General features: G+C 47.8%; 1 long non-coding RNA gene across 1 annotated transcript in view; it reads right to left on the reverse strand.

Annotated features, from left to right (window-relative positions):
• The window catches only part of LOC115649769, a 71,768-nt gene that overhangs the window by 3,090 nt on the left and 51,155 nt on the right, over nucleotides 1-17,523 (reverse strand). The gene's annotated exons all lie outside the window — the stretch shown is intronic.

Below are 17,523 nucleotides of genomic sequence, written 5' to 3' on the forward strand. Positions count from 1 at the left end.
TTTCTTTTTAAGACCTGTTGGAGTTTTTCTTTAGTGGGGAACTCTAGGGAATTGAGTCTGTGCTCACTAGGGAATTGGTGGGAGGAAGAAGTCAGGGGGAAATCTGTGTGTGTTAGATTTACTAGCCTGACTTTGCATTCCCTCTGGGTGAGGGGGGAAGAGAGATTAGCTCTTGGTAATTCTGTTCTCCAGGCTGGGAACGGGGAGGGTGGAGTCCCTCTGTTTAGGTTCACGGAGTTTGCTTCTGTGTATCTCTCCAGGAACACCTGGAGGGGGGAAGGGAAAAAGTTTATTTCCCTTTGTTGTGAGACTCAAGGGATTTGGGTCTTGGGGTCCCCAGGGAAGGTTTGGGGGGACCAGAGTGCCCCAAAACACTCTAATTTTTTGGATGGTGGCAGCTTTACCAGGTCCAAGCTGGTAACTAAGCTTGGAGGTTTTCATGCTAACCCCCATATTTTGGACGCTAAGGTCCAAATCTGGGACTAAGTTTTGACAGGCCACTGTCAGGATACTGACAGGATACTGGGCTGTATGGACCATTGGTCTGACCCAATATGGCAGTTCCTTATTAAACGTATTTATTATGCCTTCAGCTGTTAAATGTTTAGCCATTGTTGGAAAAGCCCAACCCAGTCACACTGCTCCCTAAAAATAGTGTATCTGAAGTGGCAAGAGCAAATTAGAGAGAGACAATTCTCCTGGCTCAGTTTGACTAAAAAACTGCATGGTCATCAATGTTCCCGAGGTCTTTCTTATGCATCAGCTATCGTGAACTTGATTTTCTTTGACACAGTCAGAAACACTGATTAATTAATGTAACAACCGCACCTGTTCTGGCCTTTTGTGAGCAGTTGCATGAAAACATGCTTACCTCAGTCCTCACACAGCAAGCTTTCCTTTCAAGAGACTCATAGACATGGCAGCTTCCTTCATGAAATAATTCAGAGTGACAGTTTGCTGTACTGGAACGCAGTGTTCTATAGAGTACAGTATCTCCTTTTCCAGGAGTGTGCTGTTGCACACGGAAGCACCAGCACTCCCCCAGCCATGTCAATCCCATCTTTCAAGGGGGGAACTTGTAGAGCAGGAAGGAAGTCTGTGGGAGTGGTCGTCATTTTCAGTGTGTGTGTACAGGAAATGTTCACATCAAAACCCAACACTTCAGTGTGTGTGTGGGAACAGCCAGTTTAATTACATTAGGAAAAATGGTCCAGTGGTTAGGGTACTAGCGTAAGACTTGGGTTCAAGTCCCTGCTCTGCCACAGACTTCCTGTATGACCTTGGGCAAGTCTCTCTGTGCTTCCATTCTCAGTCTATAAAGTATATTAGCATGACCATACTGGGTCCAACCAATGGCTATCTAGACCAGTATCCTGTCTTCCAACAGTGGGTGGGGCCAGATGCTTCGGGGGAATGAACAGAACAGGGAAATTATCAAGTGATCCACCCCCTGTCATCCAGTCTCAGCTTCTTGCAGTCAGAGGTTTAGGGACACCCAGAGCAGGGTTGTATCCCTGACCATCGTGGCTAATAGCCATTGATGGACCTATCCTCCATAAATTATCTAATTTTTTTTAACACAGTTATACTTTTGGCCTTCACAACATCCCATGGCAACGAGCTCCACAGGTAGACTGTGCGTTGGGTGAAGGAGTGGGGATACCAGCACTGCACTGCCTCACAAGGGTTTTGTCAGGCTAGATAAAAAAGTTTTTATAGCTCAGAGTCAGCTCTGGGCATGGTATTAAAGCAAAACACCCACAGCTTCCTGTATGATGACTCCCAGACATTTCCCTGATGGGTTTGTATATCCAGCCTTCTGAGTTTGACGATACCCTCAGCTGTGGTAGCCCACATAAATTTCCTGAAGGGCTGGCTAACAAGCCAAGTTAACGGAAGCTGTGGGGTCTCTTGCTGTCTTAGGGAAGGTTTTAACCCTCAGCTTGCTAAGAGGACCATGTGGGGTTTAGCTCCAGTTACCAGCCTGGCAGGAATGAAGGGTTTCCATGGCATCTGGCTGTCAAGCCAGTTTAAACCGGTCTGGATGGGCAGCCTGGATGCTGTAATTAATTCCATGTGGGTTAAGGGGTCCACATACTCCCCACTCAGGGCACCACAGCAATCAGTGGGAATTATTAGTATCCTGCAGGAGAGAGGGATGAGCGCTCTTCTCTCCCTAGCATGACATGGCTCTTTCTTAGGGCCACTAAGTCAGACACCTTAAGTTTTTTGTTTCCCATTTCATGCAGACCCCACATTCCTCCCAGAACGTTCCCCCGAAGTCTGTCTGCCTTCCGTACATTGCAGACAGAGATTTGCCTGCTGTTATTTCCACCCTGCAAAGGACCCACGGCCAAGCATTCTGAGGCTGACACTTCCTCCCCCAGTAGCCAAAAGCCAACTACAATTCAGTTCAGCCCCGAGCCACTCTCTAACACTCACAGCCTCTGTACGGCAATCCCAGAAAACTACCACTGCTGCGGCTCTGCAAATCAGCCATTGAGCATTACCAAATTCTCATGCTGACACCACTCTCCCTAAGACCTTGCACCACATGATTTCTCTACAGGATCTCCTCTGCCTTTGCTGTCTCGAGCCACCTGTAATAGAGGACTGAACCGTTTCAATTCCAATCTGCGTGTTTATTGTACTGTTTGATCCTGAAACATTCAGCATACCTGCGCTAACCAGCCCAGCAAGATTAAAGCTGTACAGTGCATCCAGGAGCAGCCTTCCCTCCACCTTCAGCTGAGCCTGAGTAAGGCTCACCACTCCAAACACACCCCTGGGAGCAGGTGTTGCACACCTCTCACAGTTGGCATCTACACAGACCTGTGTAATGCATGAGCTCCTTTAGATCAAACGCATACACACATCTCCGTGTGACATTATATTACACTTCTCATGCATGTCATGATGCACACCATATAATACAATATAACATGTGTGCATCTGGTCACATTTTTCGTCTATGCCAATCTTTTAACAGGTCTGTCCTGTCTTCAGATCGCAACACTCTGAGGCATGGGCTACACCCTCACACACCTGCACCTAGTCTCAACTGACTTTGTGGCACTGTTATGTTCACAGCACACATACACATAAGTTAGAGAAAAACAAATACTCTTGCTGGAAAGCTGCAATATAACACGTCTTTCTCTGTTGAAATTCAGAACAAAACTACACAAGAACCTCAAAACAGAGAGGGAGAAACCAGGCTGCTCCCTGAAACAGTGAGGCACAACTCAACCCACCTTAGTCTAGGCTGGCTGACTGCAGATATCACACTTCCCTTCAGAGTCCCATTGCCTGCGAGCAGGACCAGGAAACTTTACTCCTAAAGCAGCAGTTCCCATACTTTTGAGGGTCACAGCCCCCTGTCTTACCCATCTGCACCCCCCAGGAGCTAGGGCTGGGAGCGGGGCCATGGCTCCAGATGGGGGGTGGGGCGCAGACAAGGGTAAGGGGGCCAAGGCTGGGACTGCAGCTGGGGGTGGGTCTGAGGCCAAAAATGGGGCCCCGGCCAGAGGCTGAGACTGGGGTTGGAGCCGCAGAGGGGCTGCATTGGGGACTGGCAGTCGGGCCCGTAGATAGTGCAGCTCCACTCCTGGCCTTGCCCCAGGCTGGGAACGGAGCCATGGCTAGCGGCCGAGGCTTGGGGCTGGAACAGGGCCAAAAGCAGAGCTGCACCGAGGCTGGGGAAAGGGCCAGGCCCAGGGCCGGGAGCCAGGGATGCGGCTGGGGGTGGGGAGGGGCTGAATGGCGCTCCCTCCCCATTGTCATGGGGACTGGCGTGGGCCTTGCCCTGCCCCCCAGATGTTCCTCTACATATCCCTTCGGAGGGCATGCACACCCCACATTTTGTAGACCTCTGTCCTAATGGGACAGCTTGCAATTCCAACACAGTCCTCAATACACCACAGTAAGGAATCCTCAGCAATGAGAACTGGCATCTTTTGGGCCATGGCTCTTCATCCCTCCAGACAGTCAGCAGTGCTCGGTGGCTGTGTGGGAGACAGCATACTGTCTGCTCCTAAGGGACAGTGCAAGGTGACCACTCCCTCCTGTGCTTTGGGCAACTCCAGAAGGGCTTCTGTCTCCTGGAGTTCCCCTGACTCCCAAACCTCCACCCCACCAGGGTGTTTCAGCATTGCACCACTCCTAAGTCCCAATACAGGCCACTGCCTTTACAATATCAGTTGAGCCCTCAGGTTTTTAAATACACTTTTCTCACTGTGCAATTTTCGTGATACAGTTCTGCCCCTGTGAAATGTTCCATCTTTCAGTTTTATTGACTCAGACTGGGATTGCATTATTTTGTGAATGAACAGATTATGAAGGGAAATGCAGTGCACTATGCATCCTTATATGATAGGAGAAACATGCTTTGGATTTATACATGGATTTTTTTCCATTGCCTCCCCCTGCCAAATTGTAGACACTAAACAGCTTTCTGACTCTGAAATATCTGTTGTACAGCTGGGCAAGGGAATTGTACTCAATGCTGTCCCTCTGCTTAGGGCTGAATGTACCCTGGGTGCCTCATGCAGACTGGAAGGGGCTAGAATTTCCAGGAGGAATTCTGGATCAGGCAGCCAGCAATGCAATGTGTCTGCTGCACAGCCCTTGGAGAGGGTGCATCATGCTCTGCTCTGTTAGGGCAGGATAGGAAATGAGTGGGAGAGACCATTTCCCCTTCTCTCCTCTTCCTGCTCTCTGGCAGCCAACACCAATGGGATAACTAGGAGTGAGTAGGCCTTTGGCTTCCCAAATCCTTGCTTCCTACTCCCACAAATGAAGCCTCTGCTGATTAGTCATTCTAGTTCAAAATTAAGATAAAAATAAAGTGCTGGAGAGCACTGGGTTTGAGCCATACATCACCAGATCTCTCTTTGCACATGGGATCTAAATAACATTAGCAAAGTTCCATCTAACATAGGCCCCTGGTGTACTAATAGCTTCCAAACCAGTATTAAATGGGCCTTAATGTAAACAAGTCACACTTAACCCTGAAGTTTACATAGCAATTCACTAATGGAATTTTCAGGGTCACAAAAAGGAGACCCTAGCTACATAATCAGATTTCATCTCACTAAGAGCATTTCCCACATAACATCAGGCTTGATGGGGGAAGCCTTTCCTGGAACAAGAGGCCTCTGTGCATAGCACAGCCGCTCAGAATGTGGTTTGTACAGATATTCTTTCCATTTTAAAATTGTCACCTAAACACATCTGCAGACTGTAAAATTAGTAGTGTCAACCAGTCTTTGGAGAGTGCAAATGACCTACTGGAAGGTACTCAGCTACTACAGTGATGAGTGTGGTTTAAGAACCTAAATAGAGCAGAACAGGAATTCATTCCACATCCATTCAGAAAAAGTTGAATTAAAGTGAATAATGAAGAAGCACTTCTGTTTTATTGCTAATGTTGCACTTTAAAGACCACCCAATTACAATACACAGGCACATTGTTAGCAAATCAGGCAGCTGGTTTTATGAGCTTAACAGAAACTAACTTCTGATGACTGGATCATTAGGGGAAATCTTGTTCTTAGTTACCCTGGTGTAAATCTGGGGTAGCTAACTCCACAGAACTCAGTGTGGTTACTCCTGGTCTACTTCAATGGAAATAAGATCACAATCTAACCCTACTAGTTTTGAATGTTTGGGGGTGACTTTATCCCAGATGCAACTATACCAACTTAAGTTGAATTACCCCCAGGATGAATTTGGCCCACTGTTGTTACTGTAACCCTGTGGTCTTTGTGTTACATTTCCCTCTCTGTTTAACCCACAGAGGTTGTGAGTCTGTTACAGCCCATAGTTACAGAGCCTGCCTCTTTAGCTCAAGCAATAAAGATCCCTGGTTTAACCCCTTGGTGTTGGCCAAGGTGGTAGCCATCACACCATCATAAGTGCAGCTTTGCGGCAGAAGTACCCAGGGGTGGCAGGTTTGTATAATTTTTGGTGGTGCCCAAAACGGGTCCAAGTCCCACTCCGCACACACCTGCCTAGTAAGCTGATATATTTTTAAAAATAATGTAAAAATGTGAGGGCTCTGGAGTGGGGCTGGGAATGAGGGGTCTGGGGAGTGGGAGGGGCTCAGGTAGAGGGTTGGAGTGCAGGCTGCAGGGTGGGGCGGGGGATAAGGGGTTCACAGTGCAGAAGGGGGCTCAGGACTGGGGCAGAGGGTTGGGGTGCAGGGGCTTTGGTTGGGGATGCAGGCTCTGGGGTGGGGCGGGGCCAGGGATGAGGAGTTTGGGCTGCAGGCACATTGCCCCCAGCTGGGGCCAGCGAGGACTCCCCCCAGCCCTCTCCCCACAGGCAGCACACTCACCTTGCACCACTATAACTTCATGTGCTCCTAAGGCCCTCTCTGGTCCAGGAAGTCCCCCTTACCTCCCTGTGGTGGTGGAGGAGGGCTGCCATCACGTGTGCCTCCTCCCCTGCTACTGCCGCTCACTGTAGCCTCACTGGGGGTGGGGGATGGGACTGCCTCTTGCCCAGCGTGGGGCAGGAGTGGTAACTGCAGGGAAGGGGCTTGTGCTGGTGGAGGGTCCCGACGGAAAAGGGAAGGGTCCCTCCATCCAAGGCAGAAGGGCATAGGCAGCCTGCCCTGGAACTAGTGATGGGGGGCACTAGGACCCTGCGGCAGCAGTTGATGCCGGGAGCTGGCAGAGCAGAGCACAGCACAGAGCTGCAGGGGGCAGCCACCTGCTGCCCAGGGCACAGGCAGGGCCGCTTGGGGAAGGCACATGGGGGCAGCAGGTGGGGCTGGCAAAGAGGGCCAGCCCTGAACATTGGTGAAGCCACGCCACCAATATTGCTGGAGCATGGGCACCATGGGCCCATATAACTCACTGCCCCTGAAAGTACACTGTAGACAAGTGTGACGGGGCCCCTCACCACTCATGGCACCTCCTCCTGGCCATCCTGGGGATTAGCTCTGCCTGGTGCTAGACCCCCCCCCCCACCAGTCTCTCTACCCACCTTCTTCTCTGTCTGCAGCCTCTCTCACTCTTGGAGCGGCAGCTTCTGGTTCATGGTTTGGCTCGCCGGCCAGGTCACTCAATTCCTCTCCTTCTGAGGAAATCACAGTCCTTCCAGACCAGTTGTCTGGGTGACATCTCCAACACCCTGTGCCACTACCAACTGGCTGCTAGGGGATCCCAGCCCCACCCTCTACACTGGGCTTCAGCTCAGGGACCCTATAACATGCAGCCTGTGCTATCTTAGCCCTTGCTGTTGGGCTTCTTCCTCAATAACTATCTCCTTTCCCTCTTTGGGTTTTCCAGCCCTCATACCCTCCTCACAGGACAGGACAGGACATAGAGTGATCAGATGTCCCAATTTTATAGGGTATCAGAGGGGTAGCCATGTTAGTCTGGATCTGTAAAAGCAGCAAAAAGTCCTGTGGCACCTTATAGACTAATAGATGTATTGGAGCATGAGCTTATATCCAACGAAGTGGGTATTCGCCCACGAAAGCTCATGCTCCAATACGTCTGTTAGTCTATAAGGTGCCACAAGACTCTTTGCTGCTTTTATGATTTTATAGGGACAGTCCCGATTTTGGGGTCTTGTTTTTATATAGGCTCCTATTACCCCCAATCCCGTCTCAATTTTTCACACTTGCTGTCTGGTCATCCTAACAGGACAGGACAGGACTAGACTACAGTATAATACAGTACAGTACAGCCCATCCCAGCTGCCCTCCTTCCTACTTGCAGGCTGCAGCTCCTGGGCTTTTTACAGTCCCCTTCTGTTCCTGCCCAGCTGAGCCTGCTTCTAATTAGTAGGCTACAAGAAGCCCACATCTCTCCCAAACTTGCTGATTAATTAGGCCTGCCTGGCCTAATTTACTATCTCAGGGCCAACGTGGGGAAGTAACTGGTATTTTACCATTGTTGTCTAGCCCTGATCAGAACAGGTCTGGATAACATGGTTAAATGCTGAGATGCTGCTGTGGGGAGCCTTGGGCCCAGGTGGGGATTTAAAGGGCCCAGCGCTTCTGCCGCTGCGGGAAGCCCCGGGACCTTTAAATCACCACCAGAGCTCCGGCAGCTGGACTCGGGCAGGGATTTAAAGGGCCTGGAGCTTCGCAATGGCTGGAGCCCTGGGCCCTTTAATTTGCCCCTGAGCCCCAGGGCTCCCAGCCGCCTCTGCAGCTTGTAGCTCCGGGGTGATTTAAAGGCCCTGGGGCTCCCAGCCCCAGCCAGAGCCCCAGGGCCTTTAAATCTTGAAAGGCCCCGCCTCTTCCGGTTGAGGCCACACCTCTTCCATTTGAGGCCACACCCCTACTCAGGACTCCGGTGTACCGGTAAGTCCTTTAAGTTACTTTCACCCCGGTTTTTGACTCAGGTGAAGACACAGAATTTCTTGTCCTGTCTCTATTATTTTTAATTGTTTAGGACTTTTAAAAATGGAAAGAGAGCAAACAGAATGAAAAATACTTCTCTAAGGCCAAGTGTGCAATCAGCTTGTTGTTGGGTATGTTCTCTGTCACCGAGGAGGCCTATATCCTGCCAGTGTAGAAGAGAGGGATTCAAAGATTAAATAGGTCTAATTAATTAATTTTTTTAATCGCTTGACAGCCCTAGAACTTATCACATAAATTGACAAAGTGATCTCTCTTTGCTCGGTTCCCACACTAGAGCGTGTCTGGTTTTGGTCGTGACTGAGATACTTTAGCAAAACAGTACAGAACTTGCTCACACTGTGCGCAAAATTCAGTAAAACGGAGTAATTCATATTGAAATAAATTGGGACTTATGCCTACTTATTCCAGGGCTGACTTTGGTACTGCAGATCTAGTTCTGAGCTTCGTATTTAGTCTGTCACTTGAACAAGCACTTCCACTTAGCATTTTAGAATACAGGAGGAAAGATGAATGAGCTGCTTGTCATCTTTAATTCATAAAACCCAAAGTTGAGTAGGATCAAAATCAGACACATTCACTAAATCCCTACATGGTGAGCACTGTGACAAACAGTCATATTTTCACGTATATATTTACATTCCTGGAAATGCAAATGTGACACAAATTATTGCTAGATAAATGTAACAGCTGAATGGGGTCTCATATCCATAACAACAATTTGCTGTACCCTGAGCTAAAAGCTTATACGTTTATATCACTGTCAAGTGAATTCAATTTGCAACTAGCAAATTATTTGCTTGTACAGCACCTTTGAGCTGAGGATCTGAAGCTGCTTTGCCAAGTGGAGTAAGTATCATTATCCCATTTTCCATCTGGGAAAACAGAGGCACTGAGAACTCTGCAGTGAAGACAAGCCAACTTGCGCTTTTACTTGGGTGTTGCCCCTAAACTAATTCCTGTCTCATCTGAGTTGAGTAGTGCTTTAAATTCAGGCGAGCTGCCCCATTTTGGGGTATAGGTGAACACTCGAGTGCTATTGCACCTACTTTGCAGTGAGGACACAGGCTAAACTACATGAGTGCTGATAGTCCTCCGGAGCCTTCCCACAGTGGCGCCTATGTGCCCAGAAGGACAGACACAATTCACTAGAAAACAATCAGAGCAGCTTAGCTCACTGCAGCCGAAAGAACTGTGGGATATGCCCCCAGATGTCCTAGTGACATATATGGTCAAGTGCAGCACTCCTGTAGATGCAGTCACGTGGACACACGCAGGTGGCTTTGCAGTGGAGTTGTTCACACCTAAGTTAGACTAACTAAGATGCTCAGACCAGGGTGCTGATCTCCTGAGTCAACTCTGCAATGAAGACATAACCTGACAGGTTACCTGACCATCCACCATCATGTAGCATGTCAACAGCAGAGCCAAGAATAGAACCCTGGTCTCCTGAGTCCCACTCAGCTGCTCTGTGTGTCACAAGGAGTCTACACAGACTCTTATGGTTCCTATTAATCAAGAAGCACTAATTGATTATTTAAAAGTTGCCATATTATTTAAATCCATGTCCTGCCTGATGGCTGGTGAAGTCCTTTTTTGGGGGGAGGGATGGGGGCAAGGGAGTAATAGCATTTCTAGAATTCCTCCTCTCACCCTGACTGACTTTCTGCAATGTCATAAAAAGATGACCCCCCTCCTGACAAACAGCGGTGATGTCTATCATTAATAAGAGGGTAAAGATTCTTCTCTGCATTCCTCAGTTGGCTGATGTCAGTAAGGGCCCAGGCATAAGGTGCTGAGCAGTTTCCACGCCTCTTGAATACACTCAGCTCCTCGCAGGATTACAGCCTTAGTAAAGACCACAACATTTTGACACTTGTTTCTTAGGCCCAGTGAAGTTTGCAGAACCCCCATTTAACCTGAAATATATGGATGATCCCATGTGCTTAAATCCCATTCAAGTCAATGGGGTTATGCATATATTTAAACATTTTTGCTGAACTGAGGCCTAAAGACTCAGATCCAACTCCCATTAAAGTCAATGCAAAGACTCCCATTTGGAGGACTCCAAAAGAAATTGGATTGGAGCTGCATGTAAAATAATTTGTGAATACTCTCTTGGCCAGGTCATTGTGGTGTTTATTGTATGCATATATTGTGTTAATTCACTGACGGGTTCGTTAGGAAATGCACCACAGAAGAGGGGGTGATTCCTGATATTCATATCTCCTGGAAAACACTTCAACGGATAAAAGACAATGCTGAGACATCTGCTTTGAAAAGCCCTCTGGACGCCCTAGTGACCTGTCCAAACCAGTTTAAACCAGGCTTAAGAAGCACAGGAGAGAACAAAGAACATTGTCGCTTTTTAAAAAGAGACACTGTCCCTGAAGTAGGGACACATGGTTTTGACCTAAGGGGAAACCAGACTCCAAAGGTTGGGGTGTCTAGGATAAGACAGGCCTACCTAGGACTATAGGTAAGATAGCTATACATATAAGTTTTTTTTTTTAATCTCTTCTTTTACGTGCTGTCTTGTTCCTACTGTTAAGATTAAACAATATTTTGTTTTTAAAAGACTGCTTTGAATCACTGTGTATTCACCATTAGTCACAAGCTCCTGGAAGGAAGAACTGCAGGAACTGAGTCCAGTAGGACAAATTTTGGAAGTCCAGTTGGTGCACGGAATAGTGTAGCCTAACATCTGGTCTAAGAGTGGGAGAAATGCAGGATTCCACCCTCCGGAGGTAAAGGTGTGAGGAGTAAGACCTGTAGGAAGTGCATTCAGAGACCAAGGAAGGGGTCAGAGGCGCAAGGTAGCTGTGAACTATAACATATTGGCTGTAGTGTAGTGGGATGGTGTGACAGTGGTGAAGTTCCACTGAGAGACCATCGCAGTAAAAACGTGTCAGAGAAGGTGAAAGCAAGAGAAAAAAGTGTCTGGTATGCTTTGTTGGAAAAGAATAGGAAAAGACACACACAAAATAAATGATAAGCAGTTTAAGAAAGACCAGTTAACAGAGATGTGCAAAGACAAGTAGTAATTCTTCTTCTCTATTCTGCACTGATTAGGCCTCAACTGGAGTACTGTGTCCAGTTCTCGGCACCACATTTCATAAAAGATGTGGACAAAAAAAGTCCAGAGAAGAGCAACAACAATGATTAAAAGTCTAGAAAACATGACATATGAGAGAAGATGGGAAAAAATGGGTTTCTTTAGTCTGGAGAAGAGAAGACTGAGGGGGGACATGATAACAGTTTTCAAGTACATAAAAGGTTGTTATGAGGAGGAGGGAGGAAAATTGTTCTCCTTAACCTCTGAGGATAGGACAAGAAGCAATGGGCTTAAACTGCAGCAAGGGAGGTTTAGGTTGGACATTAGGAAAAAATTCCTAACTGTCAGGGAGTTAAACACTGGAATAACTTGCCCAGGAAGGTTGTGGAATGTCCATCATTGGATATTTTTAAGAGCAGGTTAGGCAAACACCTGCCAGGAATGGTCTAGATAATACTTAGTCCTGCCATGAGTGCAGGAGACTCTCAAGGTCCCTTCCAGGTCTACGATTCTATGAAAAAAAGAAAGCTAGACTCTAAGGAGCTTAACAAGCCAGCGCTAGTGACTTTGCTGCATGAAACTGACCCAAACCAGTAGTAGCAGGGCAAGGAGGTGACCCAGGGAACTGGGGGAAGAATAGATGACCAGGACAGGGACAGTTTGGGGATGACTTCCCAGAGGGCAGTGGGAAAGAGTACAACAGGATTGTATGCAGCTACTGGAGTAGCAACTGAGGAGAGAGAAAAGCTGCACGTGGAAGCTAAACAGCTTGCTGAGCAGAAACAGAAGAGAGCAGTCCAGAAAATGCAATGACAGTATGAACTGGAATTGGAGAGAATGTGCCAGTAGCACACCAATTCAGTAAATGGTAGGCAGATACTGTATAACTGGCTCCTTGGGCAGACCAGATTTTAAGTTGTTATCCTGCTACAGGATGGGGATGGCACACATGTATTTTAAATGCTTTTGAGTGAGTTGTGAATTGAACCATGTGACCGAGAATATGGCTTAGGGATCTGTCTTCTTTCTGATAGAGAAGACCCTGGATGCCTTCAGTCATATAGTGAGAGAGGACCATGGAAATTATAAGCATTGTAAGCAAGTTTTTCTGGAGAAGTTTAAATTAACACCAGAAGTAGATAGGAGGAAATTTCAGGAGCTTCAGAAAAAAAGAGGATATGGATTATGCTGAAGTTGCAACCCAATTTAGGGATTACATGGGGGAATGGAAGGGCAGGTACGATGGCTGATGAATCTTACGACCTGAGGAGCTTGGAGCTATGTTATAAACTCTGCCTTCTTGACCTAAAATCTTGGTTGATGGACAGAAATCCTACAGATGTGTACACACAGCTGGCCAATGGTCAGAAGAATGCCTAGAGAACCAGTCTGGGTTCAATAAGAAATGTAACAATAATGAGGATGGAGAGGAACTAGAGGCTGGGGACTTGGCCTAAACAGAGACACCCATCCTGCAGAAAGAACCTACTCCACTGGGAGGGAGACCCCCTCAAAGGGAGAGTATGGAGATGCAGTGTCACATCTGTAACAAACTGGGTCACGTCACCCCGAATGGCCCAATCTGTCCACTGAGGACAAGTGCAGTCCTGGAGAAATCAACCATGATAGTGTTAACTGTGTGATTGAGTCTCTGGAGCCGTGATTCTCAACCTATCTGCCATTATGGGCCGCATATGCAGCTCTCTGTGTGCTGTATGGGCTGCATCCACACAATATATGTGCTACCTGTACATCTGGCAGCACGGCTGGGCTGACAGCAAGGCTAAGGAGCCTGTCTGCAAAGATGGAGGGCCCTGCCTGGTGCAGGGCACCCCCTATCCAGGGACTACCCCCCATTACCAACCCCCCCATCCCCGACTCTTCCCCAGCATCCAGACACTGGGCTGGAACACGTGCCTACCCTGCAGAGACAGGGTGCCCTGACCAGGGCAGAACAGCCCCCTCCCCTCCGGGATTGCCCCCTCCAGCATCCAGTCCCCCACCTAGGGACTTCCCCCCAAGTACCCCCCAGCAACTGCCACCAGCCCCCCAAGGACTGCACCCAGCAATAAACCCCCCCATCCAGGTAGTGTGTCCCAGTATCTAGCCCCTATCCAGGGAGTTCCCCCAACGACCAGCCCCACACCTAGTCTGTGTCCCCCATGCACCGGTTGCACCCCACTCCCCATGGCCCCAGCCCCCTGCACACTCCTCCACATACCTGTTGGTTTCCTACCAGCTGTGCAGCCTGCGCTGCCCACCTGCTCCAGCTGGAGTTACTGGACCTTCAATCCTGTGGGTTGTGGGGGCGCTGAGCACCCTGGCCTCCTCCTGCTGCTTGGCCCGATCCTGTCAGGGGAGCTGACTATGGGCCCAATCCTGTAGGGCTGGCATTGCCGCTTGCCCCCTTACTGTTCCTCTGTGCCCCACTAGGGGTCGTACCCCACTTTTTTGGCAAAACTGGGCATTTGTCCCATTTGCTCTTGCCACTGATTATCGGAGCAAATGGGACAAATGCCCAGTTTTGCCAAAAAAGTTGGGACCGCCAGGACAGAGCTTAAAGAAGGGACTGTCCCGGCAAAAACAGTATGTATGGTCACCCTACTTTCTACCTGGCACTGGGTAACACAGACAGGAGTTACTGATTCATAGAATCATAGAATAGCAGGTAGGAAGGGGCCTCAGGAGGTCATCTAGTCCAACCCCCTGCTCAAAGCAGGACCTAGTCCCCAACTATATCATCCCAGCCAGGGCTTTGTCAAGCCTGACCTTAAAAACCTCTAAAGAAAGAGCTTCCATCACCTCCCTAGGTAACCCATTCCAGTGCTCCACCACTCTCCAAGTTAAAAAGTTTTTCCTAATATCCAACCTAAACCTCCCTCACTGCAACTTGAGACCATTACTCCTTGTTCGGTCATCTGGTACCACTGAGAACAGTCTAGATCTATCCTCTTTAGAACCCCCTTTCAGTTAGTTGAAAGCAGCTATCAGATCTCCCCTCATTCTTCTCTTCTGCAGACTAAACAATCCCAGTTCTCTCAGCCTCTCCTCATAAGTCATGTGTTCTAGCCCCCTAATCATTTTTGTTGCCCTCTGCTGGACTCTTTCCAATTTTTCCATATCCTTCTTGTAGCGTGGGGCCCAAAACTGGACATAGTGCTCCAGACAAGGCCTCACCAATGCCGAACAGAGGGGAATGATCACGTCCCTCAATCTGCTGGCAATGCCCCTACTTATATAATGATTGCTTAAGACCAGCTTTGCAAGAAGCCTGGGCTGTCATGATCACCCAAATTGATCAATGGGGTGCTTCCTACACCACCCCAGGAGCAAGAGGTATGTCAACGTACAGCCATGCTGGCTGGCACATTAGGGGATTGCTACCCTTCTCTCTTCTGTTTGTCTTCTACGGAAAGAGCAGTGACAGGGGCAAAGCTGGCACAGGAGGGTGTGTGAAAACTTCCCGTGTATGCTAGCAAATGCACATATCCAGTTTGATCTAAAGGGGCCCCTGAACCTTAACACTCTAGGGGGCAGACTTTCAAGTGCTCAGTGCCCACAAGGGGGACCAGATTTTCAAAGCTGCTCAGTTCAGTAGAACCTCAGAGTTATGAACAGCAGAGTTATGAACTGATCAGTCAACCACACACCTCATTTGGAACTGCGAGTACACAATCCAGCAGCAGCAGAGACCAAAACAATTTTTAAAAAGCAAATACAGTGCAGTACTATGTTAAATGTAAACTACTAACAAAATAAAGAGAAAACAGCATTTTTCTTCTGCACAGTAAAGTTTCAAAGCTGTATTAAGTCAATGTTCAGCTGTAAACTTTTAAAAGAACCATAACATTTTGTTCAGAGTGCTGAATATTTCAGTTATGAGCAGCCTCCATTCCCGAGTGTTCATATCTCTGAGGTTTTATTGTACTTCCATTGTAGCCAGATTTTCTGAAGGAGGTTCAGAACCCAATGTGGCTTCTTATTTAGCTGGCTAAATGGAAGCTAACCTGTCTGAAAATTCCAGATTGAAAGCATAGATCCACACTGCCCATGTTCATTTACCCACAGCCAAGGGACAGACAGCACCAGGAGAATATTAATATAATTCTGCACACACACAGACAAAAAAGATGCCAAACGAAGCCATAGAATTGAGGCCTGATTCTCATCTTTCACTGGTGTAAATTAGGAATAAAGCCAATGCAGCAGAGGAGAACCAGCCCATAATGCTGACTTTTGCAAAAAATTTTCTTGGGTTCTATTTGTTATGTTGCTTTCTAGAGACACTAGTTAGCCAGGGTTTGTGGGGAGAGTACGCTTCCCACAACACTGATGAAAGTTTTTGTAAGTGGCTGGCTGAGTCCCTATTTAAAATGATTATTTGCTTAGTTATATGTGGACGCACTTAAAGCACTTTATAGGCATCTTTTTATTATTTATATCTAAATAAATAGAAATAAAATAAAAAAACAATTTGACCTAGAATTATTTCTAAAAATCTATGTGTTTCCTAGGCAGAATTTTGCAGAATAGATTCAGTGGCAGTATACCAACCCCACATGACCTATATCATGGACAAGCCTAGCAGTACTGTGTGACGAAGTGGGACTGTTTTTAATGTTTCCTCTGAATACTGTGTGGGGGCCTCAGTTATGGCCGACCCTCTGTCGCCTGGCAACTAATGGTCTGGGCCCTTTCCCTATGCAAGGGGATGCTAATTGTGTGGGAGAACAAAGAGATCAGGTGACTTCCTGTCCCGGAAAAGAGACAAAGCCGAGAGAGAGGAGGGGCTGAAGGGCTTTTTTTGGCAGTTTTGGAAACTGGCTGGAAAATGGATGGGAGCCCCAACAAGCCTTGGGCCTCTCAACGGGGCTGTGGCCTCCCTGGGGCCCCAGACGGACCTAACTAAAGGGGGTCCTGTTGTCTGTATCGGCAAGACTTGTTTTGGACTGTGTTCCTGTCATCTAAATAAACCTCTGTTTTACTGGCTGGCTAGGAGTCACGTCTGACTGCGAAGTGGGGGTGCAGGACCCGGTGGCTTTCCCAGGACCCTGCCTGGGCGGACTCGCTGTGGGAAGCACACTAAGGGGCATATGCTGAATGCTCCTAGGAGAGACTCAGGAGGTGAAGCCATGTGAGCTTCTTGCCCTGAAGATAGTCTGCTCCGAGGGAGAGGAGGCTCCCCTGTCAATAACCTAGTCCCAGATTTGGACCTTACCATCCAAAATATGGAGGTTAGCATGAAAACCTCCAAGTTTAGTTACCAGTTTGGACCTGGTACTGCTGCCACCACCCAAAAAATTAGAGTGTTTTGGGGCACTCTGGTCCCCCCAAAAACCTTCCCTGGGGACCCCAAGACCCAAATCCCTTGAGTCTCACAACAAAGGGAAATAATCCTTTTTCCATTCCCCCCTCCAGGTGCTCCTGGAGAGCTACACAGAAGCAACCTCCATGAATCTAAGCAGAGGGACTCCACCCTCCCCGTTCCCAGTCCTGGAAAACAGAATTACTTCCCTCTTCACCCAGAGGGAATGCAAAGTCAGGCTAGTAAATCTAACACACACAGATCTCCCTCTGACTTCTTCCTCCCACCAATTCCCTGGTGAGCTGCAGACCCAATTCCCTGGAGTTCCTCACTAAAGAAAAACTCCAACAGGTCTTAAAAGAAAGCTTTATATAAAAAAGAAAGAAAAATACATACAAATGGTCTCTCTGTATTAAGGTGACAAATACAGGGTCAATTGCTTAAAAGAAATATGAATAAACAGCCTTCTTCAAAAAGAATACAATTTAAAGCACTCCAGCCACTATAGACATGTAAATTCAAAAGAAAAAACCCACTTTGTACTCACAACTTGGAAACAGAAGATTAGAAAGCAGGAAATAGAAAAATCCTTCTCTAGCTGAGAGAGATTCAGGCAGAAGACAAAGAACTCAGACACAAACTTCCCTCCACCCAGAGTTGAAAAAAAATCCTGTTTCCTGATTGGTCCTCTGGTCAGGTGCTTCAGCTGCTGGTCAGGTGCTTTTTTTTCAGGTGAAAGAGACATTAACCCTTAGCTATCTGTTTATGACACCCGAAGTCCTGACT

Source organism: Gopherus evgoodei, chromosome 4 (assembly GCF_007399415.2).
Source record: "Gopherus evgoodei ecotype Sinaloan lineage chromosome 4, rGopEvg1_v1.p, whole genome shotgun sequence".
NCBI lineage: Eukaryota > Metazoa > Chordata > Testudines > Testudinidae > Gopherus > Gopherus evgoodei.